This window comes from Psittacula echo, assembly GCF_963264785.1.
Source record: "Psittacula echo genome assembly, chromosome: 1".
In the NCBI taxonomy this organism is placed as follows: domain Eukaryota; kingdom Metazoa; phylum Chordata; class Aves; order Psittaciformes; family Psittacidae; genus Psittacula; species Psittacula echo.
In genome coordinates this window covers 72,988,995-73,015,576 of record NC_137735.1, presented here as the reverse complement: position 1 = coordinate 73,015,576, position 26,582 = coordinate 72,988,995, and the positions used below count along the sequence as shown (strand labels likewise).

The following is a 26,582-nucleotide window of genomic DNA, read 5'->3' as shown; positions in this document are numbered from 1 at the left end:
AAAACATCAAAGCCACATGTATACCTTCTCGATGTTGTTGCCCAGGCAGGCTGCAAGAGTGAGATTTTGCTCTCCTTTATACCTAGGAAGTGATCATCCCCTGTGAGTGTCCCTCACAGTCATTGTGGAGAAGCTCCACAGTACCACAATGCTGCTTTCCAGCACACAAGAGTTCAACCAGCTGCAGCATACACTGTGCAAACCTCATTATTCTCCATTTGCATTTTAGGATTCTAAATCGCCACGTGTGGAACTCAGAAGTTCCTCTGTGAAATATGCCCTTTCCACATGTAAACACCTTATGAGAGCTCAGGGAATGATCTCAACACACAAGACAAAAGCTAAGAGAAAGGTCAAGACAGTGAGAGCAAGGAATAGAAGCCTACCTCCTCTCTACTGATATTTTAGTTAACCCTGCTTCATCCCAAGCATGCAAAAGTCACAAAAACGTGGTGTACCATCACTTCATCTCCTTCCTTCCCCCAGGCACAGGACAGCCTGAAACGAACCAGTATTCCCACTTGCTCCCATTTTTAGCACCAAAATGTGGGAGAGATTGGAACTTTCTGCTTCCTAAAGGAACCCCCACACTGAATAAAAACAGGCCTAAAAGGATCCCTCACCCACAACAGGCCTGGGCCCGAGGTGAGCTGTAATTGCCTCTTGTGTGCTTGGGCTGCAGGCTGAGCACACATGCCAGCAGCTGGGGCTTTGGATAGCTGAGATGGCTTGAATGCCATTCCGGTGAGAGACCAGCCGTCTTTGTGTTCAGCTCGGTTCTCCCTTCCCCGCTCCCTCCCCAAGCCCCCACGTGCCAGGCAGGAATGTTAAGCCTCACATTGCGGATGAGATATACCAGGGAAGTGCAGCAGCACTTTCACCTAGATCGGAACAGCCTTTTTGCTTGCACTGCTTAGCTTAATCTACGTTTTTCCCCCGAATCCTGCTTTTGCTGCTTTTTCTTTCTGTGTGCCAAATCCTGTTCTGCTTTGTCTCTACTCTGAGATGATCTCAAGCCTCTCATCAAACTGGAGAGATTCCCCTCCCTGCTCCTGTACCAGCCTTGCTGTATACCAGGAGCATGATTTCCTTCTCTGCAGTCCTGCAAAGTGCCAATATCATTATCTGCTTCAGTCCTCTTTGCTTACTGAGTTTACCATGAGAAATTACCGGTTTTTAGAGGAGATTTCACTGTAAGATAGAGAAAGGACAGAAGGCCTGCTACAAATGAGAAGTTAAAAAACTGTACGTAATTTATATCAACAAATATGTATACAATTTTGCAAGCAAAATATATTTACAGCTGTAGTGTTTAAAGGACAAAGTCCTCTGTTCTAGTCTTTGTATGGCAACACTGGAGAGATGGTCCCAGCCGCAAAGAGCTGCATTTCCGCTTCTACAACGCTGCCCTGGAGAGATTCCCATGACAAATTTCTCTCCAGAGCCCTGAGAGAATGTAAGCACAGCTCAAATTTGTGGTGAGGCTGCTGCATATCCTGCTGAAGACTAATGTCTCGCTGGCAGTGTTGTGTTATTTCCAATTCAAGGGGAAAGATTCTCAGCGCAGAGACCCAACAGCACATCTCTCAGGAGAGAGATCATCACAACACCAAAACACTTCCAGAGTCAAGGTGATTTCTTCCAGGTAATTCTCAGACTGCTGTTTCAACCTGTTTAAAAGCAGATACTGACACAGGTAAATGGAGATCTTTGCTATGTCCATAGCAGATGCCTTGTATCAGCAGTGAGCTTTCCTAATGCACCTCTGGCAGCGCTCAGTCTTAACTTCCTTATTCGGTTCCTAAAAAGCAGACTTTGGCTCTCCCAGGCTACACAACAGCTGTACTCCTCCAGTGTGTAAAGCTGCTCATGCCTTTTCTCCAGTCAGCTGCCCCTGAAGTAGCCAGTTACAATACTTAGAACTGGGAAATAGCCCTTGCACAAGTACATTGAAAAGAGTCATCAGTAGCCTGAGAAACTGATGTAGAGGAGTAAGAGCCTATAGCTTCCCAGTCACCACAGCCAAATGATCTCTCAGCACTTACGGTCACAGAATCAGAATCAGAACGGTTTGGGTTGGAAGGGACCTTAAAGCTCATCCAGTTCCAACTCCCTGCCACAGGCAGGGACACTTTCCACCAGACCAGGTTGCTCCAAGCCCTGGCCAACCTGGCCTTGAACACTGCCAGGGATGGGGCAGACACAGCTTCTCCGGGCAACCTGTGCCAGGGCCTCACCACCTTCACAAGGAAGAACTTCTTCCTAACATCTAATCTAAATCTCCCCTCTGTCAGGTTAAAGCCATTCCCTCTGTTCTGTCCCTACAGGCCTTTGTAAAAAGTCACTCTCCAGCTTTCTTATTGGCCCCTTTAGGCACTGGAAGCTGCTCTAGGGTCTCCCTGGAGCCTTCTCTTCTCCAGGCTGAACAAGCCCAGCTCTCTCAGCCTGTCTCCATAGGAGTCTATTTGTTTAAAAAAATCATAAACCAAATCAAAACAGCTCTCAAACCACCTAAAGAAAGCAAGAGACAACGCAGACCTACACTCTGCTGCAAGCAGAGCTTTGTGCATAAGTCACTTCCAAGTGTTCCCATATGGATGAACACGGATCCGACCCTCACTATCAGCAGTGGGAGGTCAAGCAGCTTGGGTGTTCCCCTCACCCAGGGAGAAACCCGTGCTTGCCGGCATGCATAACTTTGGGGTTTACCTCTCAGAGACAAAGAAACCTTAATTAGTGTCTGCATGGGCTCGAGGGTTGTTGTTCAGGGATAAGAAGGAAATGTGATGGAGTTTTTCCTGAGCCTCTTAAAAATCTATAATGACTGAGCTCTGTGTGGAGCAGCAGGCTCAATAAGACATTGAAAACTAATCAGCCAGTCTATAAATAACACCATTAATCAAGCCTAGTGGGGAACACAGAGATGAGGATCCTTCCACCAGTGAAGCATGCATGCCTCTGGGATGGAGCCCAGCAGCTTTTCAGCAGCAGCCTATGTCTATAAAGATAGTTCTTATAGAATCATGGAATCAACCAGGTTGGGAAAGACCTTTAAGATCATCAAGTCCAACTGTTACCCCCAGGACTGTCAAGTCCACCACTAAACTAGGGGCCTCACCTTCATGGTTTTGGAACACTTCCAGGGGTGGCGATTACACCAATTCTCTGGGGAGCCTGTTCCAATTCTTCACTCGTAACACGGAACTAGCTACCCTTGTGCAAAGACCATCCTTGAGGTCCTACCTTGCATCTTGACTGCCACCACTCACACGTTCTCCTCAGGGTGACTGTTCTCATCAAGCTCGGGCTGTCCCTGGGATGGCATGGCATGATGGCTCACTGCACCAACACCCAGCCTGCCAGGATGCTCCTTAAATTCAGGGCTGCATTTTATTTCTGGATATTGCAAAGTGCTTCACAATTGCATAGCTAAAATGTAGTTCCAGCAAGGAGTGGCCTGCAGTTGTTCTTTTTGTTATCATGTTGTTTCTAGAGCTCTCAAGTGGGAGACAGGAAACCTAGCACAGTCTATTTAAAACGCCTTTACCTCCCACCTGAGGCTGGCAGCCGCCTCTGAAATCTTTCCTTTTCTGCAAAGTTCGTGTTTAATTATGAATTGTTATTTATACTTGCTGCTTCCATGGTGCCTTTGGTATTGAATGCCACACATGTTAATGAGTAGCTGTGCAAAGACGCTCTGCTCAGTTTTTCCTATATCTGAAAATATGGCCTGATAGGACTGGTTTGCCTGTTGCTGCCATCCCATGTCTTATGCCCTTCTTGAGCTGCCACAATCCCAGCAGAACTCATCCACTGTTTTAGGGACATCCTTTGCTTCTGACCACATATGACTAACTTCCTCTGGCTGCCTTATCTTCCTCCTGTGCTGACCTCTGGTTACCTGCATACTTGAAACATTTCATGCCATTTATCTTCACCTTTCGGCTCTTCCTTCTCACTTGCCTTATCCTTATTTATACACATTCCAGTACAGATTGGTTTCCTAAATCCAGCCCAGACATTAAGTGGGGGTGCCTGCCTCTGCCTAGCAGATCCCCCAACAATTATGCCTGAACTGGCTGTCCAATTTCAACCAGGATCTACGGAGATATTATTCTCAAGGAATATTCTTAAATTATAATTATTAAATTCCATGTTTCATAAAAAATAGTTCCCTGAGCAATGGCAGTAACAGAAATCATTGCTTTCTTTGAGGAATGGCTGTAGTGTTTGTTGAGCTGCCTGGCTGTAATACTCAAAGAGGAAAGATCTTTTACACAGGGAAGCTGTACAAAATTAAACTTCTGAAGTTTTGACTACTGAGAGCATTTGTGTTCCAGCACATCAACCTTACACTTCTGTCTGCACTACCATCCTGTACTCAGCCTTTCTGCTTAGTCTGCAGTGCCAGGTATGAGACTAGGACACAGTCGCACTCATCCCTACACAGCACCTGGAACTATATTTAAAACTAGTTAAGGTTTTTGTCTTTAAATTTTTCAAAATGGGTGCTTTTCTATGGTTCCAACTCTTGGATTCGTGATTACTTGTTTTAAGCTAACATCAGGTTTTGCTGCCACAGTAATAGGAGACCTAAGACCCAGAGGATCAACCCTCCAAACGTTAATAGTTTTAGTAATTTTTAATGTCTCCTTACCTCTAAGATCAGTGTTACTCCTAGAAGAGAGGATGGAGCTTAACTTCTGATTTTTAAATCATTCAGGAGTGACAGAAGGGTTTATAAACACTACCAGAATTAAAAGCTTTCCTCCAAAAATAACTGCTCACACACTGATACTTCTGAAATTGAGGTTAAAACAAGGAGCAACTCTTCCGAGTTTTACAGTAGGCAACTCCTGATACTTTTTCCTTCGTCTTAAATCAGAACACAAGAGGCAACCCTCCTCAACTACAGAAACAGCCAACAGCACAGACACAGAAAAAAGGAGAAGTAGCAACAAAGCAGAACTCTACTCGGACAGCCCTGTGAGGAGAGAGCTGAAGGAGTTAGGGCTGCCAGTTTATCCTCAGAGCACCCACATTACATAATGTCACAGGGCACCCAAGTGACATAAGGGAGCTGGGTAGCTTCACCTCTGGCTATCCTCATCCTGCAGGCTCCAGGCAAGCTCTCAGCAGCTGATAAGCAGGAATGGATTCTCCTTGTGAATGAAAACTCTGCCTTCACTACAGTCACCCATCTCTTGGCAAACAGCAAGCCTTCTCTTCCTGCATCCTTGGTGCTGTTAAGGAGAGGGCTCCCCTGGGAAGGGTTGCAGAAGAGGAGATTGACTACGCTCACCCCAGGCACCCACCTTGCTCTCACCAGTGGGCACGCTGCTTTGCAGGTCCTCCTGCTCCACCTCAAGTGAAAAGACTGGATTGCTTACGCATTGCTTATTTTGTTACCTCCTGTGGCTGGTCCAGAAATAGCCCATAATCCACATAGCTGTCAGGCTCTCAGAAGCTCCTTTAGCTGAAGTGGAAGTGCCCAGTGCGTCAGAGCAGAGGGCCAGGTCCTCTCCTGGACAGAGCACATGTGGGTCTTAGCTGACGGCTCATGGGGCCACCCAAGCCACACAGAGAGCCAGGACCAGCTGGAAATATGTGGACAAAGGAATTTTTTCATCAGAAGAATTCCTCTAAATTGAACTGAAACTTCTCCCTGCAGAGTTTGGATTAAAGAGTTTGCTGGTAAAAGTCTCTCAGTTCCTGGGTAGAATCTGTAGCCTGCCACTTAAGACACTCACCCGGGCAAGAGCCAGGTTCAAGCCCACAGTCTAATAAGCTGGATAAGGAATTCAAGGCTGCTCCAGGAACAACTCAAAGCACAACAGGCTCCACCTGTGAAAACCCCTGGAAGGACTATTTCATCCTAACGCGGAGCAAGACAGGTTTTGAAATCTCAATAAGGCTTGTTGAGCACATGAATCCTGGGATGGAATTAGGTATTCTTCACAGAATTCTGCCGTGAGATCCAAGTCCCAAGTAGAAACAATAATATCCACATATTGGATTAAGATGGGTCAGTAATGCTCAGAGATAAAAAACACACAACCCAAACCTGCTGCTTCCTCATTGCTTGAAGACAAATTAAAGGCTAAGAAATGACAGAGCTCTCTTGGGATGTCCCATTTTAGATGGATACATCTCACCTTCAAGCACCCATCTCTTTCAGGCTTATGGCTCCCACATGGTCATGTCGAGCACATGGTATATCAGAGCAAAGAAATAGAGAGGCTGAGAAGTCACTTGGAAATAATTGAGACACAGCTTTGCTTTGAGAAGGGCCCTTCACTTAATTCAACTCTGACTTAAACAATGAGCACTGACCTCCAAGTCCACCCAGAAAAAGTCTGGAGACTGCATTTTGACAGTGCTATACTGTCTAGTCCTATCTGATAGTAGTTTTTCTGGCTCTCCATTTTCTCTGCAATTGGATGGGTTTTTATTTGACCTGACCTCAATCCCTCAATCTGGCTGCGCCGTGTTTGCACAGACTCACACACGCAAGCTGCTTCAGCGCTGTACCTGTTTGCAAGCAGAGGTCTGAAAGGACTATTCGCATTCATTTGGGTTCCTCACTTCATTTGGTATTGGCCAAGGGACCTTTGAGAAAATGAACTCCCTCTTTGTTTTTGAGAGAGACCTAATCCTCGTTTTGCCCTGAAGGATTACTGGGCACTTAGAAAGGCCCTCACATGCACATTTTTGGTTTGTGCCAGCTGCACTTGGGTCCACAATAGGGAGTGTTCACTTTGGTCTTTAGGTATGACAATAGGCATTCCAGTGCACCCAGACCTCAACCCCAGAGACTGCCACCCTTTTAAAGACACCCTAAACTGTGGGCCTTCCCCTGCTTTGCATGAGTAGTTCGGTGTGTGAATTCAGTGTGCAGGCCAGCAGCTGGGCACGCAGCCCTGAAGCCCAGAGTCTTTTCTTGTGCTGCCAAGCCGGTGGTCAGAGTGTATGGTTCCCTGCCAAAAAGACCTGAACCCTAGCTGGAAAGAAGAACCTGTAGGGCTGAGAAATTAGCTTTTATCCCTACTTAATTCCTGGCTTTTCGCAATAGAAGTTTACAGTTATACTCAATTATAGCTTATTGTTTGTGCCACGGTACCACCAACAGAGCCTGTTCAGGCACTGGAGCCCACCATTCCTTGGGTGTACACACTGATAAATAACAAAAGGTAATTCCTGAGCCCTCTGCCTGCTCAGGAGAGATCTCACCTTCTCAGGAGGTGGGAACCGAGAAGTTCCAATTGTCTTGGTTTGTACCACTGCACAATAGTGGAGTGCAATCCCTACACCCCAGCTCTACTTGTAAGTGAAATGCTTTCCTGCACCTTGTAGTCACGGAGTTTACTCCCCTTAGAAAACAGAATAATTCTGGGAAAAATACCTTCTGCTTATTGTCTCTCTCTCTCTAAAACCCACTATTTCTTCAGCATGGAGGGCTTGTAGTCATTTTCCATGGAACCATTTTAATTCAAAACAAACGTAAAACCACAGAGAAATGCAATTTTCATTCTATTCCACCCCACAACTAACAGGACTATCTATAGACTTGCTCTGTACTGTTACTGAAAATCTCTTTAATTTTTTTCAGAGATATCAAGTCACATCAGATGCTGTGGGATTTGCTTGGGGAATCAGAGCGTCACACCTGTTCATGGACTGCGCAGGACTGGGAGGCCATGAGGAACAGTCCTTCAGACCTGACTATAAAAGATGGGGATAGACTCTCTCTGAGGTGCAGAAATGCTCAGATCTGTTAGTCAGAGGTACCCAAATTGAAGACAATGTACTGCAGCGCTCATGCAAGCAGAACGATCATTAACACATCTGTGCCTTTAAGGACCATGTCTACCACACACAGGTAAAACAATCACTTTATCTTTACAGGTTCCGGGGTATACCAGTGCTGATCAAAAGTTATTCTGTATAAATTGCAGCATTTATGTACAAAACAAAGCACAAGCCGGCTCTAAAGACAAGCGTAAATAAAACCCAAAATAACTGTAGCTTTTACAAAGAAAGGCAGCCGTAAGAAGGAAGCGAAAGTCATATTCATATAAAATAAGGACTGGTTTCCATCTTAGGATTAGAGAATTCAAATGATTCCATGGGAAAAGACTACAAGCCCTCCATGCTGAAAAAATAGTGATGCTTTTAGAGAGAGATATCCAATAAGTAGAAGGTATTTTTTCCCAGAATTATTCTTTTTACACTCACCCTTCCCAACAGTGACATTATCCAGATAGAAAAGCGCCATCCTAGGGAGAGGTCTGACTGTCAGGCAAGGCACATCTCACCTGGGACCTGGCCAGGGGGTGCAGACTGAAAGGCAAGACAAGCCCTCATCAGGAACCTTTCCCAGCAGCAAGCAGGAGCTGGGGCCAGACTTGATCTGCTAGTACACTGTTTTGCCTGAGCATTTTCTAATATGTTAAAGATAAATCAAACTAAGTTAGTTCAGATCCACAATTTAAATGGTTTAAAGCTAAAAATTAAGGGAGTGCTTACACGAACTGTTTTCCAGTGGCAGATGGATGAGATCTCTGGCACTCATGAGCAAGCAAGGGCATTAATCATTTCCGCCAGCACAACTGGGTCTCTCTTCCTGGCTTGCTCACGTACTTTAAGAAATTGTGTCCTGAAATATTACCCTAGTAGCTCTCCTTTGAAAATATGGACATTACTGACGTGCTGGAAGGGCAGCTCAGCTGTTAGCTGAAATACTCACCCAGATGGTGGGTACTGAGTGAAAATCTGAGCTTCTACTCAGGAAGGGCAGAAGAAAGCCTCATGTTCATATTTGCCAAAGGCGTGGGGGACATTCACCATCAAGTCTGCAGCTGAGCTGTGTCTCTGCTCTCTTACCTGTTTATTTCGCAGTATTTCCTGGTATGTCAGACTTGAACTGCAGTAACATAAGGGGTGGAGTGTTCAGACCTGTATCTCCTTCACGGGTGTAGCAATGCCTAATCCCCAAAAGATGAGCTGCTTCCTGGGAGCTGCTTCTCCATCCCACTCACCCACCTCTTCCTGGACAAATTCCTGAATCCCTTACTCAACACAGCATCCATTTACTTCCTCAGGACTTCAGAGTTGCTGAAGTTAGAAATGAGTACAGGCAGAGTAAGGAGATAAGGAGTTGGTCAGCTGCTTTAGAAAACACAATCTCTGCAGCACATGCAGCATAATTTTGTACAGAGTTCAGAGACCTGTAGCTCTCAGGGACTGTAGCATATTAAAACAAGGAAGAAAATGAGGTTACTATAGCTTTGCAATCCTGCTGATCACCTCCTGGCATATGTATTTTTAAGGAGTACAATGAGTTTGCTGCGGTTATTGTCCCCCTGCAGCAGTGATATCACAGAGTTTTATAACTCCAACCATAAATGCAGCTACAAATCAGTTTGGGCAGTGAAGGCCATGGACCTGGAGCCATCTGAGTTACAAGTGTCGCAAGCAAAGGCTCTGCCCTCTGAGCACTTTGTGACTCTTTGTGCCCAAGGCAAGGTACAGAAATGCTGGCTGCTAAGCTAATAAATCAATATCTGTCGGTCACTCATACAAATTTTATCATCTGCCAGTCTGGCAGAGATGAGAACTATCCAACAATTTGGAACAGGATGAAGACCACAGCCATGTCAAGACCCATCAGATGAGGGATAGGTCCCTCTCACCTGGTGCTATGCTTCAGTGTGAAGGTGGAAAAGACAAGTAGGCTCCAGTCTCATAGTTAGCACTGAAAGGAGACGAATGAGAAACTTACACTGGAGCCACAAAACCCTTCCCAGTGGCCAGCAGCTGGGTCTCTGCTGTCTCTCAGACATTGTCTGCCTTTGCACAGCACAGCTTAGTAAAGATTTAACTCATCTGTCTCTACATGATGAAGTCTCATGCAGCCTTAGAAATGGGATTGGCAACATCATCACCAAATCGTGAACAACCTCTAAGAGTAAAGAAGTCATGAACATTTTTCTTTCAATCATAGGACTGGGGAATGCAAAAATTTCAGGCCGCTCTCTGCCTTTCTCCTGCTCAGAAGATACTACAAGCATCTTTCCTGTACACAGCCCTGTGTGGGAGCTCTTTTATGTGCCCTGCCAACAGGATAACTCTTTCCCATCACCTTGTCTACTGTGCTTTGGTCTGACTATCCTGAGCCTACACCCAAATCATTCTTTGGGTTCAAAGCAAGATCCGAAGTTGAGACTTGGGATGTTCAAATGTGCTGCAGGGCTGGGTTAGCACCTGTGGAGCCTGGGGAAACTTACATACTCACCTGGAGGAGGTCAGGTCAAGGCCAGTGATGCTGCCCTTGAGTACCAATGCACCTCCAGGAACACTGAAGAGAAATTACACCACAGATCAGCATTTGGCTTTGATTTCCAGGGAAATGCCCAATTCCTATTGGGTTCCCAGAACATGAAGATGCTACTCTGTATATATAAAGAACCTTTCATAGCACTTGGGAAACCCAGAAAACCCCACTTAGCCTAAATGCCTATCAGCTTTTAATGGGACTTTCCTCACAGGTCGCTTAAGATGTCTTAAGGAGTCTTTGTGGAGCCAGCCCTAAACACAAATTGTCATTTGAGTTAGAAGTGCCAAACTCTTTCACAGCACAAACAGCAAACCCAAATCCTATTAAATAGCCATCAATGTCAATATTTATTCTTCACAGATCAGGGACAAGTAGCCTAATCAATGGTGTCAGGCTGAGCCTGACAAGATGGAAGAGGATGGGGATAGCCTTGGGGAAAGGACATGACATTAATCAGCATCACCCCAGCGAAACTCTTGACAGAAACAAGGTAGTAAAGTCATTAGCCACTTAGAAACTAAGCTCCGTTTTTGCTTCACACAGTGATAACCAACAGTTTCCAGCCTAAAGATCTGGCATCCTTCAAATAAAGCTAAAAGGCCCCACAAAATCTTCTCCTTTCAATCTGCCTCTCAACACAAACCTCTCTGGTCTGGAGGGGCTTCGCTGGCTTAAGGGCTCTCTTCCCCAGTACAGAGCAGCATTGTCCTAGGGTCTGGACTGCAGCACAGCAAGCACTTGAAATTAGCACAGAGGAAGAGAGCTCCCCGGCAGAAGATGTCAAATAAATAAAATGATAGTTTCACAAGGCAAACTCCTTGGCTGCAACAGCCACTTCAAATATCACAGTTTCTCCTTTCCTTACAGATCATTTTCACCCTTAAGTAGAGGTATACGCTGCCTCCTGGAGTGTGCAGCTGCACTCAAACCGAGGATGGGAACCAGCCCCGTTTAACGTGTGCCAGATGACACTGCTGAAGGTATCTGTGCCAAAGCCTGGAGACAGACTCAGCATTCCGCTGCATCTCGTCACAAAAAGTTCACATTGGGTGAAACAGTTATGGTGCCAGGTCTTCTGACTGATGAAGCTCAGTGAGGATATTTGCATTTACATTTGCCCTCTCTTGAGATACAGGCAAAATTTGGGGTTTGTTTATATGCTGGTGCTAGACCTCATCTTAGCCCTGCATTTTCTTATTTCTCTTTAATGCTTGCTACCCTATTCCTTATCCTCTGCACTTGGGATCGAACAATCTGCCTGGAACAGTCAGGACTAATACATAACCTTAAAAAACAAATTGTTGGGAAATCCACTTAAAAAGTACTTGTGAGCTGTGCAACAAGATGGTTTCCTTCTCCCTGCCTAGATGGGAAAACGTAATATTAAGACAAGTACACTTCAGGCTTGATCTTTCCACCAGGGCTGTAGCTTAATTTTTAGAGCTACGCCTTGCTTTGCTCCCATCTACCCAGGGAAACTCCAGCTGCTGTGGCATGAGGAGAACACAGCCATCTTGCATGGGGGGCCCAGTCCCCACTGTAGCTGTACTGTGCACTGGCCATCAGTTATCATCACGTACTTTACTTAAATTAGTCTGAAATAGAGACTGTCTCCAGCCTGGAGCCTCTTTGTAACTGCAAAGGAATCTGTGCCCTCTGCAACACACGAGACAGGATCAGGTCACTGCTGGAAAGCACTTGGCCTGGCTATTTTTATTGTCTGTCTGAATACTTTTCTTGAAGGCTGTTTTAAGTTGCTGAAAGAATAGTAAAGATGACATTTTTTTTTACAAGGCAGATACATTGATAATCCATTGGAACTGTGTCCTTTTAACATTTGTACAATTCTCAAATCTTTGCCCTTGTTGCCAGGATGCTGAAGGCATTCTGAAGTCCCAACATGATGAAATCTAACCAGGGTGAAGTGAGCTGGTTTCATTTTCATCAGATTCCTCTTTCAAAGGTACAGATTTACCCTTCTGATTCTTCTCCTTACCACCAGAACTAAGCCAATACAGCAGTCACTGCTACATCAAAAATACCCAACCCTCTTCCATCAAGAACAACTCAGATTGAAATTCTCCCTGTTTCTTCAAACCCAAAGGACAGTGCCACTAACTCAAGCACTGGTACAACTAGAATATAAAGGACTAGGGAAGTGACTTTCATCTGAATACAGGCAAGCATGCATCACATCATGAATAGCCAAGCTCTTCAGCCAAGTTAAACTTAATAAAAACCCCCTTAAAACATCACTTTCAAACACATGCAGGGCCTTTTCTTATGTGACTCTTCTTTCCACTTGGGTATCACAAAGGAGTGAATCATCTATTTTCAACACTACACTTGCCAAGAAAAAGGAAATGCTTGTGAAGGTGAGCGTGCAAATGGACAGTTCGCATCCTTCTTGGTCTCCTCCATAGCAAGGATGACCCTTGGGAACATCCCTGTGCATCACAAGAGAGAGATAGCCGAGTGACAGGAGAAGGATGACCCACTCTCTGCTTGATTGCCACTGTCAAGATGAGGCATGGTGTCATCCCAGCAGCTGTTGGGCAGTGGGAAGCTGTGAAATCCTGCTTTTGGAGTGTCTAAAACTGGTACAAGAATTAGGGAAACACTGTCATTGTCTCTGCCTTGGTTTACAGGAGTTAAGCCAGGCCCTCATTCAGGGCAATAGGCTTTATCCTGACTCTGCAACTTGCCCCTAAGCCCGGAGATATAAAGATAGTTCTTGTGTGGCGAGACTCAAGACTACCAGGTCTACTCTTGCAAGAATCCAGAGCATAAATAAGCTTCCACTTGGGGATATTCATGAATAAGTGTTTGTAAAGGGCAATTAGTACATAATTTCAGCTGTCTGACCTGTCACAGATTTGGGGCTAGGTCTGCAGATAGCAAAAACCAGCTTCATTCCATTTCCACGTTGACAACAGGTTTTTCCTTACCAGTGACTCGAGCATATGATACATTGGGTAGTATGGCTACAGTGAGCCTGATGCTGCTGCCCATAAGCTGATCTCTACTCCCACATCCATTAAAGTCAGCTTGCCACTGCAAGCACCAAGAATTCATCAGGGTAGTTCTGCTGAAATCCATGCCAAGGGGCAAGTCAGTCTACCCCATGTTTAAAATCAAGTTTTGTTGAACTGGAGCCCTCAGAAGAGGGGTTCAGCCTTCACCCCTTCTCCTACAATTGTAACACCATTCTAGAAGCAGAGGTACTGCTGTGTTCACCTGGATGTCCAAAGGCCAGCCATGGTTACCAAATACCCAGGGCTGGCCATGAGAACTCTTTGCCTAAACAAGCATTAGCCAAGCTAGAAATTATGGTGAGGATCACACAGGGCTAGGGAAGAGTGGCATTATGAAATCATAGAGCGGTTTGGGTTGGAATGAACCTTAAAGCTCATCCAGTTTCAACCCCCTGCCACAGGCAGGGACACCTTCCACTAGACTGGGTTGCTCCAAGCCGTGTCCAACCTGGCCTTGAACACTGCCAGGGATGGGGCAGCCACAGCTTCTCTGGGCAACCTGTGCCAGGGCCTCACCACACTCACAGGGAAGAACTCCTTTCTAATGTCTAATGTAAATCTACCCTCTGTCAGTTTAAAGCCATATAAAATAACCTATTTGATGTCTTATGCTGCTTATTTATCTACTTATACCTCCACTAAGGTGAAGAAGCCCAGGAATAGATGAGGCCCCACTGTGCCAGGTGCTCTGCAAACACCATGGTGAATAACAACTGGTCAGTGAGAGTGCCTAACATTAAAGTAGGGTCCACCCTAACTAAACAAACACAGGAAGGATGTTTTCCCCACCAGCACCCTTTTCAAGTCCATCTGCTCACTGACTCCAACAGCATCCTTCTACAAGGAGCTCAGCTTTTCTCCTGCTGCTGCCCAGAGCTAGGGAGAAGGACTTTATATCCCACCGCTTCTCATAAAAATATCCAGGGTCTTCTTGTCTGCCATCTGCTGAACATGGGTGCATTGGCCAAGGCTCCTGGCTCCTGCAGAAACGCAGCTTGCCCGTCTCCCAGAGGCAGGACTCACACCTCTTTGCAGGACAGTGTCAAGGAGGCTGGAGCTGATTGTATATGTAGTCATTGGCTTCTCAGCAATGTTTTGTACCTGCTGACCTCTGTAAGAAAAGCCCCTGCGATTATTAAATGACAGCCTGAACTTTCTTACAGAAACTACAGTAATTCTTATTTCAGTCAAAGTGAACTGAAACTTCGATTCAAGAACCACAGGTGCCAAGCACCATTCAGTATAGGCTGACAAGCTCTCAATCCTCTAAAGTCCCATAATACGGACCTGCAGAAGCACCCTTCTCTCTTCCAAGCTGGCCTGGACTTCACCTCTTCTAGTAAAAGGAGGTTTAGGGCATTGATTTTTCCCTAACATTGCTCCTGCTGGAGTCAAAGAAAATCTCTACTCCACTGCTGAGAAAATACACTGAGATGCTGAGGGTTACTCCACTGCTCACTGGGCAAAACAGGGCAAAACACAGCTTGGTTTGGGGTGAAAAATCCACATGTTTCAATGGGTGCAGCTGGTGTCACCTAAAGGGCAGGGAGCACTGAATGGATCAGAGATTTAAGGTTGGATATAGGCAGAAGAACATGCAGAGATCAACCTTTAAAAGGCATTATAGCAAGGGACAAGAAAAAAAAGGCTCAGGACCTTTCAGGCGGAAGACACTAAGGAAAAACCTGGAGTGAAGTCAAATGGGCAAATGAGGTCTGTGGGTCACATTCCTCCTAAATCTACAAAGAACATTTCTGGCTGACAATGCTACATTTGAATATAATTCTGTTCTAAGCCATTTTTAAGGAGCCTGTGTGTCATTCCAATCAGGCGATAACGTTTCTCAGCTTCAGCCCCAGTATCTCATTGCAAGGTGCCTGCCAGCTGAACTACCTCCACGAACACTATACAGCTCACTCAAAAACATGCAATTGCCATCCTGGGTGCAAACACAGGACCTGTGCCAGCTGCCTGGCAATTTCCTCTAGAGAAAGGGCTGCCAACAAACCCTTCAAACACAGCAGCCCTCGAACAGACAGACAGGACGGTTAGGTGATGCGCGTGCAACCGGAGCAAAGATGGGTTTTAAATCGTACCTGGAGGATCAGTCTGAGTACTCACATGTGGAGAGAGGAAAGCTGACCCTACACCCCCTACCTCACCGACGGCTCCCTCCCCGCACCGAGAAGCTCCAAAACAACGAACAAGGCAACAGCACCTGGAACGGGAAGGGGTGGCGGCCCCCAGGCGCTCTTCCCAAGGGACCGTGAGCCGGGATCCGTGGCCGCCGCCTTTGTTAGCCCGTCCCCGGCAGACCGGTCCCCCGCACGCCAGTCTCCGTCCCCCACGCCGCCACCGGCACCCCTCTTCCTCCCGCAGCCCACTTCCCACGCCCCGCGGCAGCCACACATCCCCGGTGCCCCCCACTGCTCCCGGTAGTCCGCCGGCTCTCACCGTGCCTCGCGGCGCCGGCAGCTCCCGCGCTCAGAGCCGCGCCGAGGGAGGGCGCCGGAGCCCGGCGGTGGTGGGTCCCGGCAGGTGCCGCCGCGGGCACCGCCCCCAGCACCGCCCCGCAGGCAGCAGCGGCCTTAGGGAGGGCTGCGCCTTGCAGCCCCTGTGAGCTCGCGGCGCGGGTCTCCCAGCCAAAGGAGGAGAGGGCGCCCTCCAAAGCACGGCTGGACTTTGTCTGGTGTGTCCCGGTAGGAGTCACAGGATCGTGGAATGAGTTGGCCTAGAAGTGGACCTTAAAACTCACCCAGTACCAAACCCCCTGCCACAGGCAGGGACACCTTCCACCAGACCAGGTTGCTCCAAGTCCCCTCCAACCTGGCCTTGAACACTGCCAGGGATGGGGCAGACACAGCTTCTCTGGGCAACCTGTACCAGGGCCCCACCACCCTCACAGGGAAGAACTGGACATTTAATCATCAAATGAGCTATATTAAATTAACTGAAAAGCTAGGTGAAGCTGTACTGCTGTATCTCACAAAGGGAGATGACAGGCAGAGACAAGATAAATCCCTGTAATTTCTCATATTTTCTGTGAATAACTAAAAAAAACCCTTTCAAGACGTGGAATGATTTGTGTTATGCACTGGTAAGGAGCTGAAGTTTAAGGCAGGGATCTGTACCTGTAATGCCTTGTACTTCTGGGGCTGCTGGGAGCACCAGAGAACTGAGCACAAGGGAGACTGGCAAGTCCATGAGGGAGCATGATGCATATTTGCCGAAGGAAAGAAAATACCTTTTGACCCCAAAGAGGTGACTGAAGGAGGTGCTGGAAAAGCTGATCTTCGCAACATGCATAGCTGGACTATAAGGAATTTTTTATCCAGGAATGGCCATCCAAAAGCATCTCTATTTTACAGAAGGAAAAATTATCTGATGGAGGAAAAGGGATATGCCCTTAATTCAAGTGGGAAAGGATCCTACTCCCAGCCTACTGCATGGTCCATTTATGCCAGGGTAGATTATGCTCAAGCAGCTCTACTTTTCATGATGACCGCTCTTCCCCTACCTGCTAACTCCTAACCATCAGCTTCCAATGCTTCATGAAATTATTCCAGATGGGTTTATTTAGATTTTAAACACTTGAAGTGTACTTTGCATCTTGGCCAGCAACTCAAAGATACCGAGTCGTAAACAGCTTCCCAGCAGTTACCAGGCAATGAAACAAAGTCCTTTTTCGGCATGTAATCGTAAAAGCTCATGAACATTTGTCCTTCTGTGATAAAAACAATAAGAGGAAAATTACCACCCGTAGCATAAACCTGAGACTTCCCATAACCTTGGAGTATTTATTTAGGTATTATGTACTTGTGATAGCACAGGTAGCACCCTAAGACAGATGGCAGGCAGCTAGCCCAAGCGGGAATGAACTGTGAGAGATCGTAACAAACACATTCTGCTGACAAAAGGAAAATTGCAACATAACTTCCAGCCATGCCGCCCTGCGATGTGACCACGGCTTGTCTTCTAAAGTGAACAGGTAACAGTGAGTCAGGCCAACACCCATGCTGGAGAGCTGAGGTGCTGCTGATGGACAGCTACATCTAGGAGGAGCTCAGTGTTCACAGCTGACCTTGTGTCTCTCCTGCATCAGTGACACGATATCTATTTTGGATTAGACTGCAATATCTAATTCTCCTGCAGGATACAACCAGGCTGAAGGGTAATGAGCTGACCCTAGGTACCATCATCGAATCAGTGTCCTGCTGAGTGGTGGTGGCAGTGTCCTCACCACCTTACACAGCTGAACACATTCTGCTCACATCCAAAGCCATGTTCACCTCTTGCCAGGTGATCTCCAGTCCTTCCACCAAGCACCAGCTTGGAAAATTGCTCTCTGGCCATGGTACAATTCTCTCCTGATCCTGCTTCAACAGATAAGGGGTTTTTCACTGGTTGGTTGGAGCAGTCACACTGTCCTCTGCGGGCTTAAGTGGCTGCTATGTCACACACGCAGAAGAGGGCCACTGCTCCAGCACAGCTCAGCTCCCACTGAACTACCTCCGTAGGCTTTTTACCAGCATGGACCAGGCCAAGTGCCAAGCCCCTCAGTGCTTATTCTGGGAAGAAAAGCCCTTCCATACAAAGAAATGAAAGAATATATATAACAAAGCATGATTTCACCAGCAGGTGACTCTGGTGACACCAGGATCAAATGATACATCCTGCAAGGAGTAAGGATGAGGGGGAGGACTCAGAGGGCAGTTTTGAACATTTTTTGGCAGGATTTTGTTTTCTTGCTTGCTGATTGTTTCCAATGGCAGTTTAATCCTATTTAAACATAACGGTAGAGTTCCTACAGTCTCCCTCAACAAACTACAGTCATGGATATACTGGGTTTTCTTAGAGCTGCTGGTGTTCTCACTTTGAAAACCTATGTCCTTCGACTTAAAAGAAAAACTGAAGAATCTGAAGCTGGACTCTCCCATGCCTACATGGCTTTCTGACATGTTTCTCTCAACTGTGGCAAGTTGCATTAGAAGCCAAGTGAAACATGGCAGAGATGGATACGAGTATGTGTTCAATGTGTGCGGTGAAGGCCTTGCCCATCTCACTGCCCCTTCCAACCTGGCAATGCTGGAAATCAAACTTAAAGCAGGAAGGCAATTTCATTTCTGTTCCCACGTCACAGCCAACAGCTGAGCTGGAGCAGGGAGAGAGCCTAAGAAGAACTTGTGTACACACCACCTTGACATGCATTGGCTGTGTTTGCCCTTGGGAGTAGATGAAGACGCCCTAGGGCTGTGTTTGCACCATTCTTGCAAGTAACTGTTGGGAATTGGTTGCAGGAGTCATCACAATAGCTTTGGATGGTAAGGGGAGAGTCAATCCATGGTTGTGATGATTTGAGGGTCAGGTTACAGCAGCTCACTTTGTGTGCCATCTATTTGTTCAATGTCAGTGGCCACTTGGAAATAAAATCTGTAATTCTGGTCAGTGTACCACACAACAGGTGCTGCACATCCTGTCAAATCCGGTCTAGGGGCATTACTAAGAGACACAGAGGCTTTCAGGCTATTACCTCCTTCAGTTCATGTCACTGATGGATTTGGTAATGGAGATGAGAATAAACCCAGCAAATTTCTTTGAGCCGAGGTCGCTGCGTATCAGCAGGACTGACGTGTACAGGTGGTAAGTGGGTATAAGCACCCCAGACCTGCAAAGCACTCAAGCACATTTTTCAATTTGATGAATAGCTCCCTCCACATACCTCCCTTCCCCATGTATTCCACAAGAAATGACAGGAATAACTGTGCTGTGGAGAAACAAAGGACTTGGACATTCAACCGGAAGATTTTTCTCTTTTGCTTTTTTCTAGTTGACACAAAACAAACCCCGAAACCCCTAAATAAACAGCAAAAAAATTCCAAGGGAGATAAATACTATGTGACCCAGTGGACCAACAGCAAATTAAGGAAATCTATGGGCTAACTGGCAGAATAAGAAAGCCTAGGTATTACAGAGAACGTGAATGCCAAATACATTTTTCAGAGGCTGTATTCACCCCCATGCACCCAGGCCCTGCATTGTTTAAGCTGCCCAAGCCAACAGCAGCCAGTGCTCCTGTTCTCCACCTCCCTGTCCCCAGGCTCCCTGGATGCCAGGTACTGCCCTGCTCAATGAACAGCATGCTCCTGGGGCACTGGATAACTGAGAAAACTTCCTTCTTCCTGTTCAAATAGAGCTGGGATGTCTCCTGAGAAGCAGGGGAGCACTGCGTGCCCGCGTGCCCTGGTGGTGGCACTGGAAAAGCACATAGCCCCAGATTCCTGTGCTCCCCCTCATCCCATGCCTCCTGACCTCTTATCATAGAATCATAGAATGGTTTGGGTTGGAAAGGACCTGAAGAGCATCCAGTTCCAACCCCTCTGCCATGCATAGGGACACCTCACACTAAACCATGTCACCCAAGGCTGTGTCCCACCTGGCTTTGAACACTGCCAGGGATGAGGCATTCACAACTGCCTTTCCAGTGCCTCACTACCCTCACGGTAAAGACCTGCCTCCTTATATCTAACCTAAACTTCCTCTGTTTTAGTCAGAACTATTACCCCTTGTCCTATTGCTACAGTCCCTGATGAAGAGTCCCTCTCCAGCATCCTTGTAGGCCCCCTCCAGATGAGCTTTCCACATACCCTTCTCTTCTCCAGGCTGAACAACCCCAACTTTCTCAGCCTGTCTTCATACGGGACATGCTCCACCCTCCTGATCATCCTCATGGCCCTCCTCTGGACTTGCTCCAACAGCTCCATGTCTCTTGTTTCTCACAAGACAAGCTGCTGGACACAGAGCCAAGCTACAGCTGGTTCACAGCAATGGCAAAAAGATCTTATTGGAGGATGAAAGCACAATGTCAAATGCTCCAAAAAGAACCTGTCTTGTGCCTGTGATTTATGCCACTGGCTTGCTGGCTAATGCAAATGCCAGGCTACAGTAAATTTGGACGTTTGTGCATTTTCTCAGGCAGCTGGTGTGAAACATGAGACCTGTGTCACGTTTGCTGGTGGAAGAAGGGGAGGCATGGGATGGGCAGAGGAAATTAGATTCTGAAATAAGGCATGGGATGCATTGAAAGAGGATGATTTCCTTTGAGGAGTTGTTTGCAGCGCTGACCTACCCACAGACCATGAAGAAGGAGAGCGAGGAGAGGCTGGAGCCAGGGCCATCAATCAGAGCAGAGCAAAACTCCACCAAGGGAGGTTCAGGTTTTGCAAAACGTGCCCAGTTGCCTTTCAATCTTGCAAATGTGAGCCACGAGCTGTTCAGAGCCAGGATGGTTTGAATTCAAGCCCATAAACCTGGGAGAAATTTAGAGAAACTCCACATCTTGGGTCATCTCCAATTCAAATTGACTCCTGGAAGGTGAGGAGGTGTGCAGAGAAATATCACGAACTGCTCCCTGATGGATCTTTGCCATTTTTCCAGTGAATAAAAGTGACTTTTCTTGGATCTCTCTTACACTGCGTATCTCAGACTTAAGATAGCTGTGAAAAGATTTAAGTGAGGAACCCTGCAGTCATGAGCATAGTCCATTATTGAATTTTCTCATGGATGCTTCTCCCAAGTAAAATCAGTTCAAGACTGAAATGAATTTGAATGTAAGACGTTTGTAAGGAAGTTCACTCTATGTCAAGAACAAATCGGAAAGAAATTACATATTCACATGTGCCAGCTCAGGAAAGGGAATTCTTAATGTTTTTAGCCAAATATCCCATCCTCTGCACAGAAACTTTCTAGATTATGTCCTTAAGCTTTTCCCTGGCTCTTGGAACCGCAGTCACTGTGAGCACCACTCTGTGAGTGGACATATCCCTAAGATATAAATGATGATCATGGTGACAGCATGGAGAGGAAATAGAGGAAGGATTCTTAAACACACTAAGGGGAGGAAAGTGGCAGAAAACAAATGTGGATCTATTTTTCCTCTAGCATCCTGGAGAGGTGAAAGGAAGGCAGACAAAATGGCAGCTCCTTCTTGCTGTGAAAACCTCCTTTTTCCTTCTGAGCTACTGACAAGCAGATTTAGGGAAAAGAAGAGTTAAAAAGGACATTTGTACAGAGAAGAAGAAAAAGGAGGAGGCTTTGAAGACCTAATTTACAGACTCTGTCCCAAGTCACTTCAGTTCAGCTGCATCACAGAAGTCTGACAGAGATCCATGGGCCCACAACAATCTGCCTAAGACACTGCACACAAAACCAGTCACTGCAATCCCCCCATGCCCAAATGCGGGGGGCTGGGAAGAGGAGGAGGCTGCAGCTGAAGGCCTGTCTTCCTGCTCAGTAATAAATTTAGTTTACAGAATCCTTTGTGGGTCCCTTTTAAGGTTGTTTGCTGATTAAAGCGGCAAACAACAAACTTCGCCTTAATTTATGCTTCTTTTAACGTTTCAAGCTTAGGGGTGGTGCTTTTTATAGAAGTTAATGAGGCAGAATAGGTTCTTTATGTGGAAGATATTTTCTCACCAAATTAAAACCTGTATTGAACATAAAATAATGAGATGAAGGTGGCTTTTCTTTCCAAAGTAAATAAATCTCAGAGCAGGAAACTTCTCATGCACTCGGAACTGTCCTTATCGGAGAGATCTGAGAACTGCAGGTTCACAAGATGTTCTCTCTCTGTCTTTTCTTTTTCATTTTGTCTTCCTCCTTTCACCAAGATAGCAATAAAGAATTATTTGCTGAAAACATGCAAACAGCTCATGTGTGTGAGAGCAGGGAAACAGTGGGAGCTCAGCAAAAGAAATCATCCAGTTGCCCTTCACTACAGCAGAGTCATGAAAGCCCACGGCAGGGACTCCATAACCATGGGGGTATCCCGGGCGTGGCAGAGAAATGCGCTTCATCATGCCACCTTAGACACCACACAAGTCCTAAAGTAGCTCTTAGCAGAATCGCATAGAAGAGATCATTTTCTAAGAGGCAGCTTCCTTACTGCCTTAAATCTACTGCATTTCCCCAGTCTGGTGTAGCAGCACAAGGAAAATAAGTACCTGAGTGGGAAGCTGCTGTGTGTCACAGGTAATCAGCACAGGATGTTATTAATTAGGGACAAACAGGCAGAACAAGGTCCCTATGTGACAGGAAAGAATCAGCTGTGAGTCCTCTTAGTACTGTGAATGAAAGCCTTCCTTTCATTACGGTCCACAAGCACACTCAAGAAGGATAACCCTGTTGTCTTCACCAGAAAGACTGAATAAATGCAGATCTCCCAGGTGTAAAAACTGGTTGGTGCAGTCTTTGCCATGTACAGTGCTGTATATCCAGTGGTACTGTTTTTCAGTGAAATGACAATATTTTCTCTAGAAAGACCACCTTTTGGCTTATTCGTTACCAAAAAGCAATTTGATTTTTATTTGTTGCTAAGTCATCCTTATTTTATGGGTAAGAATGGGGCTAAGCCTACTCAGGAGTACAAATACAGTATTTTCATAGAATTACGGAATCCTAGAATGGTTAGAATTGGAAGGAACCTTAAAACTCACCCAGTTCCAACCCCCTGCCACAGGCAGGGACACCTTCCACTAGAGCAGGTTGCTCCAAGCCCCAACCAACCTGGCCTTGAACACTGCCAGGGATGGGGCAGACACAGCTTCTCTGGGCAACCTGTGCCAGTGCCTCAGCATCCTCACAGGGAAGAACTTCTTCCTCAGATCTCATCTAAATCTCCCCTGTGTCAGTTTAAAGCCATTCCCCCTTGTTCTGTCCCTACAGGCCCTTGTCCAAAGCCCCTCTCCAGGTTTCTTGTAGCCCCTTTAGGCACTGGAAGCTGCTGTAAGGTCTCCCCGGAGACTTCTCCAGGCTGAGCAAGCCCAGCTCTCTCAGCCTGTCTCCATAGCAGAGGTGCTCCTTTCCATCCTCTGAAACCTGTGCCCCAGACAGTAGAAGCAGGCTGTAGTTTCCTGCAGGACTCCAGGAGCTTTGCAGCAGTGGCAGGAATGCCGTCCTCATCCTCCCCCTGCTGCAGGCTGATCTGGGACAAGGAAGTGCAGCGCACCTGCAGCCTGCAAAGAGCTCTGGCAATCCTGGTTGCTTTATGTAATTGAGCAACAACCCACCTCAAATTTCAAAGCAGTTGTAAGACCCAGCACTGTCATGGAAGGGTATGAATGGGGCTGTTTTGCTATCTCTTATGCAAATGTATGTTAGCACAACAATGTTATCCCTTGTTATCTGCAAACAGCAGGATTTTGTCCACTGCTTGGTCTTCTTCCCTGATCATAGAAAATGTATACGAAGTATAGTCAGAGAAACTTGAGCCAAGAGCCAGCCACTCCTTGTGAAACCACACACTGCAGGAATGACAAAAGGAACTCAACAGGCATCAGAAAGTCAACACCCAGGGAAATTCCAGTGTTCAGTAATGGCTCAGAAAGATCAGGCCCTGCAAACCCAAATGCTGTATGTGGCTGACTTGCAAAGCAACTCTGTAACAGAAAGGGAAATCAGCCAGAGAAGAGAGAGACCTGAAAAAAAAGAAATTATGTGCTCTTCTTTCAGTCCCTGAAAGCACAGCAACAATGTACTGGCATTTGCTACAGACATGCATCCATGGAGAGGCATAAAAGCACTTCAGAGAGAAGTGGGTAAGCAACGAAACCATTCAGATATCTCTGCAAAGAAGTCCCCAAAGTCCAGCAGGGAGAGAAGACAGAGTATCAGAAGGGGAACAGACTCTCTGGATTGAGCTGTTTAAGATGCATATCTAAAATCTCCAGCAGAAAGATTTGCAAGCTGTGAGACCATACAAAGCAGCAATGCAAGAGACAGGCAAGCAAAGGAGACATACTTTGAGGGCTAAAATCACATCAGATAGACAAAAGCATTTTCCAGCATGTGACAGTTTGGAGTGATTCTAAGATTCTATGACAGGAGGCAAAGATTCTCCATGAGTTTCACTCTTGCTCACTGTCCACTTATCCACAAAGTGCAGTCTGCAATTCTCTGATACACTGAGAATCACTTGGGCTCTCTTGCGGGAGATGATCTAAACAAAGGAAAAATCTCTCTTCTCAGGTGCTGTGGACATGATGCCTGATTCAAGATTACTGAATTGAACAGAAGACCTTAGGCTGAGCACTTCTAGCTCCCCTCCTCACTTATTATTGCTCCAAAGAAGGATGCATAGCACTTACACTTTCCCTTCTAATTAAGAGCTATGAACTAGACTCCAAATCAGACAACATGAATCAGCATAACTTCTTTTCCCCTCTATCTCTGGTGATGCTGGAAGGGAAAACCCTGTGCTGACCTTGCTGGTTAAAGTTCAGGTTGTCTCAGTCACGAGGGAGAAGCTGCACCTCCTTGCAGATACAAACAGCAATAGCTGCACTGTGCCTTGGAGCAACAAAAACGGGCCCACAGGCTTGTGAGTTCAATCCTCCTCAAAGCCATGTTCTTTGACCTTGAAATGGGATTTCAGCTGGTCAAAAATTTACTACAGACACTAGTTCTGCTCAATGGAACATCTGCAGGAAACGTCTACTGATTCACTGACAAGGTTAAAAATATATTGAATTGTTTTGGGTTCTTTGGAATGCAATCAGAATCCTCCACATCTCCCACTCAGAAAAATAATTTGGTTTGATTTGGTTTTAGTCAAGCTGTTTGAGACTTTAAGTCTTTCATTCACTGCTGGGTTTTTCCACAAGGGTCAGTATCTGAAGTGAGGGTTCAAACAGGTTGCTACAGGAGGAATAAGGCTGGTGTTTTGGAAAGCAAGCATCTCCTACTTAAATGAGAAGCTGGAGGCCTCCTGTAAAGCCCTCCACCTTGAGTAAATATCTGTTGTGTGTACAGCACTTATGATTAGCTTAATAAGCCAATGGATGTCAGTGTTGCTCTACATAAAACAAAATGGGAAAGAATAAAAGGTAATTAAAACAAAATGAGCTTCTGGGAGAGAGTTGCCAAGGGTTTACTGTAATAGTGTCTACCCTCGGGTGTGCCAGTTGGGATGAACAGCTTCTTCAGAGTCTTCCTAAGTGCGTGTCTAACATATCATACTGTTAAGTACAGAGATAAGGTCAGGCTAATAGCTATGTGTAAAAAAGGCAGGCTATTACCAAGGCTAACAGAGATGCAGAATGGAAATCAGAGACATCAGTGTACAGATGACAGGGCTTGCATAGCAACTTCTGCTCTGCTCCACACTCCATCATTTCTGCAAACTGCAGGCTAAGTGGGAGGAAACACCGAGAAACTGCCCCAAAGTCTGAAAATCAGGGTAGGCTTTTACGTGGATTTTGCACCTTGAAAGCCTACAGTGCACACTCCTTTGGGATATTTGTGTGATTGGAAAAGCAAACTGCACAATAGCTTTGGGATTCAACAACAGATACTAGGTCGCATTTCCCAAAACATCCAGCAGCTCAGGTGTCTGCAGTTTTAATGTGTTCTGGTTAATTTGGCCTGAGTCTGAAAACTGGGACTTAGTCAGATGAATCGGAAGTTATAAACCTCACAGTTCCTCCCAGTGTACCACTTCATTTGCAACCTCCCCAAATCCTCAGTGAGAAGTTGATTAGTTTACTAGGAAGGATTCATGCTTGTGCAGCGTGATGCCCACTGCTCAGAGAAATTAGGTCACTGAGAAGCTACTTTAGTGATTGCCAGAGATGCAGCTGCTGTATTTCTAGGTCACTGATCACTCCTGCTTTAGTGGGTTTGTAAAGGTTTAAGAAACAAATGGAGTTTTTGCTTGCATTGCTATGTGCAAGTCAGTAGCCTAACATTTAATGAGAGGTGGCTTTCAGTTGTTTCTCCCTGTTTCAGTGAGGGATGATTTACATTGAATTGCTGGCAAAGCTCAGGGAAACTAGCAGAGAAAGACAAAAATCACTCAAGCACAGAAAATATGTCCCATCCTTATGCATTTGCCCTTGATTCATAGGGCAAAAGAAAAGATACAGGTCTGCAAACAGCCTCATCAAACACAGTACGCAGCCTCCAACAGTTCTAAGACACAGCCACTTGTTTGGGACAGCCACTGAGGGAGCTGCTCCCAGGCAAAGCTGCCTCCTATAAACCCTCTGAGAGTCCACAGCCTGTGTCCTGCTGGTGAAAACTTCTGAAACTTTAGTCTATCTAATATGGCCACCTTCTCAACTGCATCATAACCTCTGTGGGCTTAGTTTCATGTTTATTATACGCACTATGTCACGTTCCACATGTAACATTTCCTTTTGGTTTGCTCTGCCTAATTG

General features: G+C 46.1%; 1 protein-coding gene across 1 annotated transcript in view; it reads right to left on the bottom strand.

Moving 5' to 3' along the window:
- Window positions 1–26,582, bottom strand: part of SHROOM3 (shroom family member 3) — a gene marked incomplete at both ends in the record, with an annotated part of 140,274 nt that overhangs the window by 31,304 nt on the left and 82,388 nt on the right. The gene's annotated exons all lie outside the window — the stretch shown is intronic.